Source organism: Mus musculus, chromosome X (assembly GCF_000001635.26).
Source record: "Mus musculus strain C57BL/6J chromosome X, GRCm38.p6 C57BL/6J".
In the NCBI taxonomy this organism is placed as follows: domain Eukaryota; kingdom Metazoa; phylum Chordata; class Mammalia; order Rodentia; family Muridae; genus Mus; species Mus musculus.
Genome location: NC_000086.7, coordinates 89,862,585 through 89,876,907, shown reverse-complemented (window position 1 = coordinate 89,876,907; position 14,323 = coordinate 89,862,585).

Here is a 14,323-nt window from a genome sequence, read left to right as displayed (position 1 = left end):
ATTGGAGCATAGTTTTCAAGTTATTGTTGTAGCATAAACTGTTAATACAATCTGGGCTTGTAGCTCAGTTTAGGAATACTTGTTTAGTATCATGAAACCTTACTGTCACTCCCCACTGGTACTACTGAAATACTAATATAATATAAACATATATTATAGATGTATGTTATTATATTTATATATAATATATGTATGCATATATTATATATTACATATATAATAAAATAACAATAACAAATGAAACTCACTTGAGCTTGTCCAGAAAATACTTTGGCTAGGGAAATGACTAAGTGGATAAAGTACTTGAAAAGCATTCATGACAACCTATAATTTGGATCCTCAGAAACTACATAAATGTTTATGAGGAAAACATGCATCACCGACTTTCTGGTGTAGTCAGTAAACAGGATATTTGGAGGATATATGTATTTAAAGCATGCCATATGCCTGGATGAAAATGACTCTATAAAATTCATCATTTTATACATTTAATATGTACTAATAACAATGAAAACAAACGATACAAAGGAAGTAAAGCTCAGGTAGTAAGACCCCATTTTACAGACCCTTTCCCTCTGCAAACCTTTCACTAATTTAAAAGAGATAACTTTCAAGCCAAACTTCTTGGGGGGGGGGGGGAATAACAGCTGTGCTACCACTAATCCGGGTTTCCAACAGTCTCTCCAGTGGAGGGGACAAAGATAGGCTTTGGGCACACCAGGACAGACAAAATGTTGAAAACAACATGATAGTAATTATATAATCCCTAATGCAAATATGAACTTGGAATTTCAAACTAATTGTAAATCCTGAAAGCCAGCTTCAAAAGCCTTCACCACTGGGGTAGGAGAAAGGGCTAAACAGTTTAAGAGCATACTGGACTTGCCAGCACCCACATCCTGTTGTTACCAAACAATTGTAATTTCAAATCCATAGCATACAATGCCGTCTTCTCACCTCTGTATGTACATCTTCTCAGATGTATATGGAACACACACACACACATGCACACATAATTAGTAATATGTTTTGTTTTGTTTTTTTAAATCTCCACCACTGATTGCAAAATGTACCTACACTAGCATCTCCTTCGGGCAAGCAAAAATAACATAAAAGATCCTAAAATTTCTCAGAACTTAAGCATCATTTATGCTATTTTCAACATGAATTTCAGAATTCAATAAAACTAAACATAAATACAAAATACTAAGAGCAGGAAAATGATTATCATCTGATGTGACTAATACTTTCTGTAGTTCAGAGGATACAAGTACTACAATTGAGAAAATGAAATTTAGACTAAGCAGAGATAATATTACACACCAGATAAAGATACTAACCTAAGATACTAAATGTAGTCACTGCTGGCAAGGTGTAAAGTATCTAGTTGTGCCAATCATTCACTCTTTTAAGGGTGTAAACATTTACATAAATATATCTCTAATACTTTAGAACCTTCTGACATATTTTTTAAAAACGCATAAACTATGTCACAATGTCACCCAGCCATTCAATTCTTGGATATTTACTGGGAGAACAAGAGTACTTACATACAGGTATGACTGACTAGGGGAATCAGAACATCTATAAAGGCATATAAATGTCAGTTATCAGTAATAACATTTTAACTATTAATTATAATAATTAATATTTAAAATTGACCAGTTTATGATAAACACATTCATACCAAATATTAAAATATATAAAAGCCACTAAATATAAGTTTAAACAACTTTAGAAATTAAAACAAGAGAAATTCTGAAAATTGAAGGCTAAGAATTAAAATCACCTCTACATTTAGGAACAGAGAGGCTACTTATGAATGATGAAAGTTTGGCCTCCACAGTAGGATTAGTTAATAAAATTAGTCCACGACAAAATCTTTCTTTCTGTTTCCAGTGTATAATGCCAGCATTACAAACTTTGATATAAATATCAGAAGGATTATAATACCAAAACTTGCAACTACTTCCAGAAAACATAGATAGGTAAATAGTAATATATAGATGTAGATAGATAGATATAAAATATGGAAAGTATTCTGAGTTACTGAAAACTGCATCTTAGCGTTACACTAAACTGAAAAAGATATGTTATAAAGGTAAATCAATTATTGTTTATTACTGAAAAGTGAGAGAGAAAAATCATGAATGTATACCATTAAAATTCAAATACAATAATAATAATAATGTTCCAATAATATTTACATTTCATGTAAGAAGTAATTATCCCTGGTTTAGCAAAGAGAATTGTGTTGTTTTCTCAAGAAAATAGAGGATAAAGACAATGTTATTATTATAAAAAGCAAAATATATCTATTTGTTAAATTTAACATCTCTTTAGAATTTTACAAGAATCAGAAAACTATAGCAAAAACTATAATTAGTTCCTCAATATTGAAAACTTTACCTTATGATCAGTATTGAGACAATGATACCTACTACAACACTTTTATCTCATACATTATGGAGTTAAAGACACAGAATTGTTCCTGTCTTAAAGATCTGCAGGGGCAAAAATGGAGAAGAGACTGAAGGAAAAGAGGTCCAGTGACTGGCCCAAATTGGGATCCAGCTCAAGGAGAGGTCCCAAGGCTTGACACAATTACTGATGCTATGGTGTGCTTACAGACAGGAGCCTAGCATGGCTGTCATCTGAGAAGGTTAACATGCCACTGAAAGAGTCAGATGCAGATTCTTACACCAAACCAATGGACAGAAGCCAGGGATCCCAGTAGTTGAATTAGGGAAAATCGAGAAGAAGCTCAGGAGGAGGGCAACCCTATAGGAAGACCAACAGTCTCAACAAACTTGCATCCCAGATATCTCACACTCAGCCACTAACCAGACAGATACACTAGATGGTCTGAGGTCCCTGACACATTTACAGAAGAATACTGCCTGGTCTGTCCTAAATGAGAGAAGATGTGCCTAACCCTTGAGAAACTTGAGGCATGAGGGAATGGGGAGGTCTGGTGGGGTGAGGTGGAATGTGGGGTTATGGACACATCCTCTGGAGATGCGGGAGGAAGAATGAGTGGCATGAGGAACTGTCAGAGGGCAGAACCGGAGGGGGATAGAAACTGGACTGTTTAAAAAAGGATAATTTTAAAAAGAAAGAAAAGAAACAAAAACAAAAACAACAAACAAACAAACAAACCAAAAAACACGGGGCAATAAACAAAGACATGAAGAAGATGTCTGACATCTGAAAAGAAAGAAATGAACAGACCTTTATTTACAGACCTTAAATTCAATTTCAATAATAATAATAATGTTCCAATAATATTTACATTTCATGTAAGAAGTAATTATTTCTGGTTTAGCAAAGAGAAGTGTTATTTTCTTGAGAGAAAATTGTGTTATATTCTGTATTGTGAGAATAGCTACAGATAGGACATTAGACTTCGTACCTACATTTAGCTAGGTTGTTCAGTATCAAACAGTTACATCTTTAAATATACATTTTCTTTGTGAATTACACTTCTCACTAGAAATTTTATGTATAACAGAAACAATAAATTGGGCATCTTGAACAATAATATGATTTTAAGTATTTATTTTCCAAATGATGATCAAAGTTGAAAGGATTTTAATATTGATTATGATTGTAATTTGTTTAATATGACAGATGATTAATAGTAAACTTTATGTATGTTTAACATTTAATTTCACTAAAATAATGAAAAGAGCACACTGTGAAAATTTTTCTTGCGCTCTCTAATTTAATGACCTCACTATGTAGAACTCAATTTTGTATAAATCACTCTGAAATAAATTGATTACTTCCCACAAAATACATGTGACATTTTTCTTACTTCTCTTGTTTATAATGAAGTTTTAGTTCTGGCTTTAAGTATAATGCCTTATTTGTATGATGCTATGTTAAAAATCCAGCACAAAAAAAGAAAACTTAATAACAGGCTGTCATGTCACTTGTGTTAGCCTTACTCATTTCAAATAGTATGTTCACTCTCTGCAATATTTCTGAAAAAAATAAAACCCCAGATCTACATCCTTTCACAGAAGTAACTGTAATTAAATGAATATGCATCATTTATTTAAATAAATATATAATTATATAACAAGTATATCAATGCATAATAAATATAATTTATATTTTTATTACAAATATGGTTCAATGATACCTTCTTTGATTATTAGAGATCTGTGTAAAGGTAGCCCATTCTACTAAAAACTACTATTTTACCTTTTTACATCTAATAATCTTAAGCAAATGTTTGATAGTTTCTGTCACATGTAGTTATATAAGGACAATTACTGTGGGATAGGGCAGAAAACTTCTTAATAATGTTTAATGATACCAAAACAATTTCACAAATAGTAAAATTTCATCCTCCCAAAAGTCAGATACAGTGAATTTCAAAAATGTCATCTTGATTTTTAAAGTACACAAAGTAAAATTTTTTAACACAAATTTCCACTGGTTCTTATACTTTATGCCATTCATTTCATAACACTTTAGTTAAACAGTATATACTTTTCTAATTATTTAATAAAAATATATTTCTTATTAAGTATACATAAATATGTACTAAGTAACTCCTTTAAATTTTAATCAGTTGTTTGTGACTGAGTTGAATTTGTCCTTAACTTTATAACAATTACTTTACTAGTTCATTTTTTTTTTCAAAAGCAGAAAATGATAATATATGAATGCAGTACTGTAAATATCAGATATTGTGCTCTGAGTAACCCACTTATATATTCATTATTTTTGTTTACACAAATTAATTTTACAATTGATGGATGTCAAATGCAAGACTTAACACATGCTAAGTAAGTGTTCAACATCTATCATAAGCCTACAAACAGAAATAGTTGAGAAGACAAAGTGGTTGTTGGCATTTTACTAATACCTTCAACTTTATGAGTCCACTGGGGTTCTATTCCAGGCCTTGGGTATTCTGAAATGGTGTTATATAACAGAGTTATATCTCCAGGTCACAAAAACAACAGTAATATATGAATTGACAAAAGAGCATTTGAAGTGTTACCATTCTCACTCCCCACTTTTTTATCAGGGTGGTTTGGTGCATTCTGATAGGTTCAAAGGCATCATAAATGCTAGGCAAGGACTCTACTAGTGACTGGCAATTTCTAGGATATCAATAGAAAATTTTAAAATGACAAATATTGGCACTATTTTGTTTTGTTTGTTTTTTGTTTGTTTGTTTTGTTGTTTGTTTGTTTGTTTTTCCCCTAACCCTATCCCAGGCTGCTTGATGAGGTTGAGGAACCAAGAGCATTAATATTGCCTAACTTGGACCCATCTGTTAAGGGGTGCTGGAGGTAGAACCATGTGCAGTAAGTATGTTATTAATGTGCTATATCCCTCGTCCTAAAATTTTCAAATAGTTCATTAGATGCATGTTATGAATCCATATATCATACAAGAAATGTAAGTTCAATGTAAAAAATGAAAGTGGCTTAAAAAGATACATAACGTCCTGGAAACAGTAATTTTAAAATGGTTATTATCTCCTCAGAAACTACAAAGAACCATAAAAAAGGCAATGGGCTGGGAGGTGGTAGTGGGTTGGTGGGTGGTGGAACACCTTCATAAAAGCAGTGGCAGAGGTGATGGGATAGGGGGTTTCAGAGGATAAATTGGGAAAGGGAATAACATTTAAAATGTACAAAAATAAAATATCCAATAAAATTAAAAAAAAAAAAAACAGTAGACTTGTTATAGTTCCAAGAAACAGAAAAGTATCAACAGAATACAATACCCAAAAAAAAATTTTATCCAAATTGGGACTGAAGTAGAACTTAGTATCTTTAATAATAATAATAATAATAATAATAATAATAATAATAATAATAATAATCTTTCTTTTTTTACACTCCAGATTTTATCCCCTTCCCAGTCCCACCCTCTGACTGTTCCATATCCCATACCTCCACCCCACCCAATGTCTCCACGAGGATGTCCCCCCAGATCGCCCCCCAGATCTTTAAACTCCCTGGGGCCTCCAGTCCTGGTAGGCCTCTCCTTATATGTGTTGGAGGCCTCATATCAACTGGTGTATGCTGCATGTTTGGTGATCAAGTGTCTGGGGGAATCTCAGGAATCCCAGTTGATTGAGACTGCTGGTCCTCCTACAAAGTCACCCTCTTCCTCAGCTTCTTCCACCTTTTTCCTAATTCAACTACAAGGGTCACCAGCTTCTATCTAGTAATTGGGTGCAAATATCTGCATCTAACTCTTTCAGCTGCTTGGTTGGTCTCTCTGAGGGCAGTCATGATAGTTTCTTTATGTGAACACTCCATACATAGCCTCGGTAATAATGTTATGCCTTGGGGCCTCCCCTTGATCTGGATCCCATTTTGGGCCTGTCTCTGGACCTCTTTCCCTCTGTCTCCATTATTGTCCCTGCATTTCTATCAGATAGGAACAATTATGGGTCAGAGTTTTGACTGTGGGATGGCAATCCCTCACTTCATGTCCTGTCTTCTTGCTGGAGGTGGGCTCTATAATTTCCCTTTCCTTACTGTCGGGTCCCTCACTTCCAGTCCTGGTAGTCTCTCACCTCCCAGGTCTCAGGTGCATTCTGGGGGGTTTCACCAACCCTAGTTCTCTAGTATATTCTGGAGGATCCCTCCACCTTCTCCCTCCCGAAGTTGGCTGTTTCCATTCTTTCTGCTGGCCCCTCGGGGCTTCAGTACTTTCCCCCTAGAGTGTACCATCTTAAACAAATGTGAAATAAGTTATTGTTGTACGATGTATAATATTCTTATCCCCAGGAGTCATTAAATCTGAACAGAAATACTATTTTTATGAACTAAAGAGAACATGAATGAGAAATATGCATGAGTGAACTGTACAAGGTGGTGCCAAGCACTGGTGGGCAGTGATAATTACACATGTGCACACATGCAATAGAAAGGTAGAAAGGTGGAACTATCCACTCATTGGAGTTAATAACAGTAGCCTAGAATTAAAACCTAAGAATTTATATAGCATCCTAGAAGCTGCATTCTGTTTTTTACATCTAGTCCAGTATCCAAGTACAATTACTTAATATAATATATTTTGAAAAGTGGGGGGCAGGGGTAAATATGTTGCTACATATAAGAAAGCCAAAAGAAGAATTTGTAATGAATAATTTTAAAAGGATACCAGGCCCTACAGATGGCTCAGTGAGTAAAGGCAGTTGCTGCCAATCGTAATGACCTGAGTTTGAACTCAGGAATCCATCTTGTAGAAGGAAAAAATTAAACTCCCTCAATTCCACTTCTCTTTACATGAATGCTTTACCATGCACACAAATACATACAAACAGGTACACTCAAATAATTATGATAAAAAAATTAAATCAAAAGGAAAGGATGCACAAACATAAAAACAGGAAGAAAGTAAAATGGAAGAGAAAATAAAACAAATTGCAAGATAATATATATATATATGTGTGTGTGTGTGTGTGTGTGTGTGTATAATTGGATAGTTTATTTACATTTTACATTCCAAATATTTTCCCCTTTCTAAGTCTCCCCTTCAGAAACCTTCATCCCATCCCCCCTCTTCTGCCTCTATGAGGGTGCTCCCCCACCAACCTGGTTCCTAAATTATCCATATGATTTATGTAGAAAAAAAGTAATGCTAAGCATGAACAAAATGTTCTATATAATAAACATTTCAAAATTATTCTTGTTAGGTATCAAGAAATTCCTTTTCACAAATTCTGACATTTGGACAAAAGCCGTTGTTCTCCCAAGAACTTACGACAATAGTTCCTACTTGTAAAAAGGAGACATTTTTCCAATCTCTGGCAAAAGAAAGTTATGACTCTTCCTTTAACCTATACTGTGGTGCCTATAAGCATATCAATGTCTATCGCAACCTCTAAGCTCTCTCAGTCCCTACCCACACGGACTTGTTACAAAGCTATCCTGAGTAGCACAAGCTGCCCCTATGCTCTATTTCTCCAGTCCCTGAACTTTGCTTTCCTTCTCCAATATTCACTTTTCTCTAATAAAACCTATAAAACCAAGTCATTTTACCTCTTGGCTCTGAATTTCTTTCTCCTTTTCTGGTTGAGGACAATCTGTCTGGCAGGTTTAGTCTAGTCCCTTCCAAATACTTCTGGCTGTGTTCTCCCTCAGATCTAAAACATCCTCAACTATACCCAGTATAAGGCATACCTACATTTTAAAAAAATTACTTTAATCTTTCTTTTGTACAGTCCAGTCGCTATCCCTCCCTCAGTCTGCCTTCCAACAGTTCCTCGTTCCACATCTCTAAGAGGTTGTCCTCATCCATCCCCACCCCACCAGAACCCCCTACTACCTAGATCTTCAAGACTCTCAAGGATTAGTTGTGTTTTCACTCACTGAGGCCAGACCAGGTACTACTCTGCTGTATATGTACAAGAGGGCACATATCAACTAGAGTATGTTGCCGGGTTGGGGGCTCAGTGTGTGAGAAATCTCCAGGCCCAGGTTAGTTGAGATTGCTTGTCACTCTCCTCCTCAGCTTCTCCCAGCCTTTCTCTAATTAACCAACAGGTGTCTCCAGCTTCTGTCACTTCATTGGGTGTAAGTATCTGCAGTTCATTCAGCTACTTGGTAGGCTTCTAAAAGGGCAGTCAGGCTAAACTCCTATCTGTAACCATGCCATAGCATCAGTAATAGTGTCAAGACTTGAAGCCTCCCCTTGAGCTGGATCCCAATTTGTGCCAGTCACTGGACCTCCTTTCTCTCACTCTCTCCTCCATTATTGTTCCTTGCTGTTATTTTCCCTCATTCTCCATTTTTGTCCATGCAGTTGTAGACAGGAAAAATTCTGGGTCAGAGTTTTTGACTATGGGATGGCAACACCATCCCTCCACTTGATGTCCTGTCTTTCTACTGGACGTGAACTCTACAAGTCCCCTCTCTGCACTGTTGAGCATTTCATCTAAGAACTCCCTTTGAGTCCTGAGAGTCTCTCACATCCCCAGTCTCTGGTACATTCTAGATATTTTATATTATTTAATACTATTGTGAAGGATGTTTTTGTCTATTGCCTTTCTAAGCCCATTTATCATTTGTATGAAGGAACTATCCTTATTTTTGTTAATTTTATCTCACCACATTGCTGAAGTTGTTTATCAGCTATATAAGTTATATGGTAGAATTTTTGGGGTTGCTTATACATAGTATCATATCATCTGCAAATAGTGATATCTTGTATTATTCTTTGCCAGTATGTATACCATGGATCACCTTTTGTTTTTTTATTTCTGTAGCTAGAACTTTGAGTACTATATCAAATACATAAGGGATGAGTAGGAATCCTTGTCTTATCCCTGATTTTGGTGAGATTGTTTTAGGTATCTCTCCATTTAATTTGATATTTGATGTTAGTTTAGGTATTTGCCTTGAATTCCCAATATCTCAAATACTATTAACATAATGAGGTGTTGTATTTTGTCAAATGTGTTTTCAGCATCTAATGAGATTATCATGTGATTTTTTTCTTTGAGTTTGTTTATATAGTGAATGGAGTTTATAGATTTTTCAGATATTTAACCAAACTTGGAACCCTGGGGTGAAATGTTCTGTGTATATCTGTTAGATACATTTGGTTCATAAACTATTAGTTTCACTGTGTCTCTGTTAAGTTTCTACTTCAATGACCTATCCATTAGTAATAGTGGTGTTTTGAAGTCTCCCACTATTACTATGTGGTGTTCAACTTGTGTTTTGGACTTTAGTAAAGTTTCCTCTATGAATGTTTGTGTCCTTGCATTTGACACATAGATGTTCAGAATTGAAACTTACTCTTTGTGAAATTTTCCTTTGATGAATATGAAGTGGCCTTCCTCATCTCAGTTAATTTTTGCATGAAAGCCTACTTCATTGGATAATAGGATAGCAACTCCAGCTTGTTTCTTCAGACCATTTGTTTGGAAGTCTTTCTTTGCAGCTTTTTACTCTGAAGTAGTGTCTGTCTTTGTTATCTAGGTGTGTTTCCTGTATGCAGCAAAATTTTGGATCCTGTTTTCATATCCATTCTGTTAGCTTATGTCTTTTTATTGGAGTTGAGCCCATTCATATTGAGAGATATTTAAGACAGATGATTGTTAGTTACTGTTATGTATGCTGTTGTAGGTGGCTTTATGTGTGTGTGTGTGTGATTTTCTCCTTTTGGCTTTGTTGTGAGATGATAAATATCTTATTTTTTCTTTTGTGTAGGTAACCTCCTCCTGTTGGAGTTTTCCTTCTAGAATCCTTTGTAGGACTGAACTGGTAGATAGATATGGTTTAAATTTGTATTTGCCCTGGAATATTTTGGTTTCTCCATCTTTGCTGATTGAGAGCTTTGCTGGTTATGGTAGTCTGGGCTGGAATTTGTGTTCTCTTAGGGTCTGCATGATCTCTATCCAAGCTCTTTTCCTTGTGTCCCGAATTTTCTGGATGTTTCGGGTTAGGAGTTTTTATGTTTTCAGTGTTTTTTGACAGTTGTGTCAGTATCTTCTAAGGTTTCTTTCTCACTTAAGATTCTTTCTTATATCTCTTGTATTCTGTTGATGTTGCCTGCATATGTAGTTCCTGACTTCTTTTTATAGGTTTTCTAATTCCAGCAATGGGCCGGCCAATTTATATTTTCTTTACTGTTTGCATGTCCACTTTTAGGTCTTGGACTGTTTTATTCAATTCCTTCACCTGTTTTATTATGTTTTTCTGTTTTTCTTTAAGGAATGTATTTGTTTCCTCTTTAAGGGATTCTCCCTGGTCACCTGTGTTTTCCTGTATTTCTCTCCTTGAGTTATTGATATCCTCCTTAAAGAACTCTATTATCTTCATGAGGTTAGATTTTTAGGTCAACATCTTGATTTTGAGGTGTGTTGATGTATCTAGGGTCTGCTCTGTTGGGAGAACTTGGTTCTCATAATGCCAAAATATATGGCTTCTGTTGCTTATGTCCTTGTGCTTGCCTCTAGGCTATCTGATTATTAGCTGGCCTGTGTTGCTGTATGTCTCCCAGGAGACCTGCATCCATGGATATAGCTGACCTCTTAGTAGGGCTTTAGACTGTGGGCTCATCAGAAGAACAGACAAGATGATGATTTACCATAGTAGCCATACCCATATTTTTCATTCAGTTCTTCCAATGTTTAATACTTTACACCAAAATGCCAAAATCTAAGTAAGAAAGACATTTTCAAAATTATCTTTTATGAAAAGATGAAAAGAGAATGGAGAAAAGAAAGGAGAACAACCTGACCACAACCAACAATAGCATCATACAAGTGATAACTCAGAGAAAAGATATCAACAGAAAAATGAAACAAACATATCTAGTGATGAATTCAAACTCTAGTAGAAGCATGATTCTACTACAAAGAAACAGAATAAAATAAAATCACAAGATTGTAAATTATGGCTTATACCATATTTTACAAGCTGCAAGACTTTCTTTTTTCTTTTTCTTTTTCTTTTCTTTTTCTTTTTTTTTTTGTTGTTTTTCAAGACAGGGTTTCTCTGTGTAGCCCTGGCTCTCCTGGAACTGACTTTGTAGACCAGGCTGGCCTCGAACTCAGAAATCCGCCTGCCTCTGCCTCCCGAGTGCTGGGATTAAAGGCGTGTGCAACCATGCCCGACAATCTACAAGACTTTTTATTAATGCTATTTTCCATTTATAGTAATGTATTGAACCTAAAGCAGTTTACCATGATTACTAAATAAAAGCTCAAGGAAAACATGAAGTATAGCACTATTACCATATAACAGAAAAATAATTATATATATATATATATATATATATATATATATATATGCAACAGCAATAATTAAAAAATTAAAAGTCATATATTTGAGAGTATGGAGATGCAGGATGAGTTGGAGGGGTGGATATGATTTAAAACTGATAGTCATATATATAATTCCTCCACAATTGTATATTATTATTATTATTAATTGTTAGTATTCATCCAATATATAGTTACCAAACCCAGACACATCCACCCACTTGTGGATGCCAAGAAGTGCACGCTGACAGGAGCCTGCTATAGCTGCCTCCTGAAAGGCTCTAGCAGAGCCTGATAAATAAAGAACTGAATGCTCACAGTCATCCATTGGACTGAGCATAGGATCCCTAATGAAGGAGCTAGAAAATGTACCCAAGGAGCTGAAGGGGTTTGCAGCCCCATAGGAAGAACAACAATATCAACCAGCAGTACAGCCAGAGCTCCAGGGACTAAAACACAAACCGAAGAGTATGCATGGGGAGTTACCCATGGGTCCAACCACATATGTAGCAGAGGATGGGCTTTTCAAATATCAATGCGAAGAGAGTCCCTTTGTCCTATGAAGGCTCGATGGCCCAATGTATGGGAATGCCAGGATGGGAAAGTGGATGGGTGGATGGGAGAGCACGCTCATAGAAGCAGGGGAAGGAGGGATGATATGGGGGTTTTTGGAGGGGAAACCAGGAAAGGGGATAACATTTGAAATGTAAATAAAGAAAATATCTAATAAAATATTAAATAAAAATTATTATAATGATGATTAAACACTTTAAAATTGTGAGCACATAAAATCCAAAGACAAGAATAATAAAATATATGAAAAATATTTATGTAGATTTCTATGAAAAATTGTTCAGTGTTAATTGAAGAACTTATAAGTAACTAGAATAGCATAGTATCTTCATGTATTTGTAATACATTCTGCCTACATTGTACCTAAGATTTAGTATGATTCAGTAAAATATCTTTTCTGATATTAAGTATATTTCTGAATGCTAGTCACATAAAGATTTGCTTTTATTTTGTGAAACTTCAGCAGAGTTAATTCACTTCTGCCATATTTTATGTAGATCTTTCTATATATTGAAATAAAATATTATAGAAAATATTGCTAATGTAACATATTTTATTTCTTTAAAATTAAAAAAATATATATATTTGAACTTTACATATACATTCATTATCTACATACATATCTAGGCACTATGGGTGACTAGTGTCCTCAAAGGTCAAAGGGGTCTTGTTGGATTCTCCAGAATTAGAGGTATAAGTATTCAGATGCTAAGTAGCCACATGTGTTCTAAAAAACAAACCTAGCTACTCTACAAGAACAATAAGTGCTCTTAGCTGCTGACCCTTCTCTCCAGCTTCAACAACTTTATAAAATACACTATATTTTCTATAAAACAAATGAGCTATTTTAACATATTCATGAAAAATAAGCAGTTTTTCCTGCAGACAAAAACCATAAACTATATTTCAGCATACATATGTATCTCATAGCACTGTAATAAACAAGAAGCATAAAGAGAAAGAAACTAAAAGAAGCATCCAAAAGTCAGAGACTAAGCAGCAAGACACAGAGTAGAAAGTAGACAAGAACGATGAGAAAATTAGCATTATTTAGCTAAGAAAAATACATGACAAAAATTTAGCCTCCTAGTTGATGACTATTCTGAAAGAATATACTGGATCTTAAGAAAAAAATTCTCAATGTTTTATTCTAATATACAATGCGGCACACAGAAGCAAAGGTTAAGACTTCTATTTCATCTGTGTATATATTTCTTGACTATAAAGGTAGAGACTCAGAATAAATTAACATGAATATTTTTTTCAGCGCTTCAAAGTTAGTTGTGTGAAAAAGCAGACTGGCTCTACGGGTCAGACATTTCACTTTCAGTTTTGACTTTTTTATACCTGCTCTTTGACCCTATGCAACCCTCAGTGACTTCATGTTTAAATTTTAGATAATAATATTATTAAATATTAATAGCAGCATTGCTGTTAGAATCCCATTTGACAGTAGAAAGAAAGATGACTTCTAAAGGATTATTAAATACATGAGTCCTTACTAAAGATGCATTTGTTTTTTATTTTAGAGCATGTAGAGGTTTTATTACAACAGTAACCTGTGACTTAAATTTGTATTTTGTATATATTGACCTGACTTTATAAATATGTCACTGTGTTCAATACAGAAAGAAGGCAATATATTTGTTACTACAATTTTAAAGAAAAATTTAAATCCATGAAATATAAATTGTTAGTAAAACCTTTATAATTAGGAAGTGTTTTATAAAAATATAAATACTTATTATTTAAATGTGCATTTTTAGAATTAGTTTATAAAAATATGATATGTCCCAGAAAACTCTAATCTATTGTGTACATTTCAAATATCAGGAAATGTATCAAATAACATGATTCACCACTTCAATGAAAATTATCATTTCTACTTATTAATATAATATTGTTGGAAAAATTGTTAATAGAAAGCAAATGGCCTTTTTCTCCTGTACTCCATGAGACATCCATTTTCTTCTTCTAGAAATAGAACAATATCAA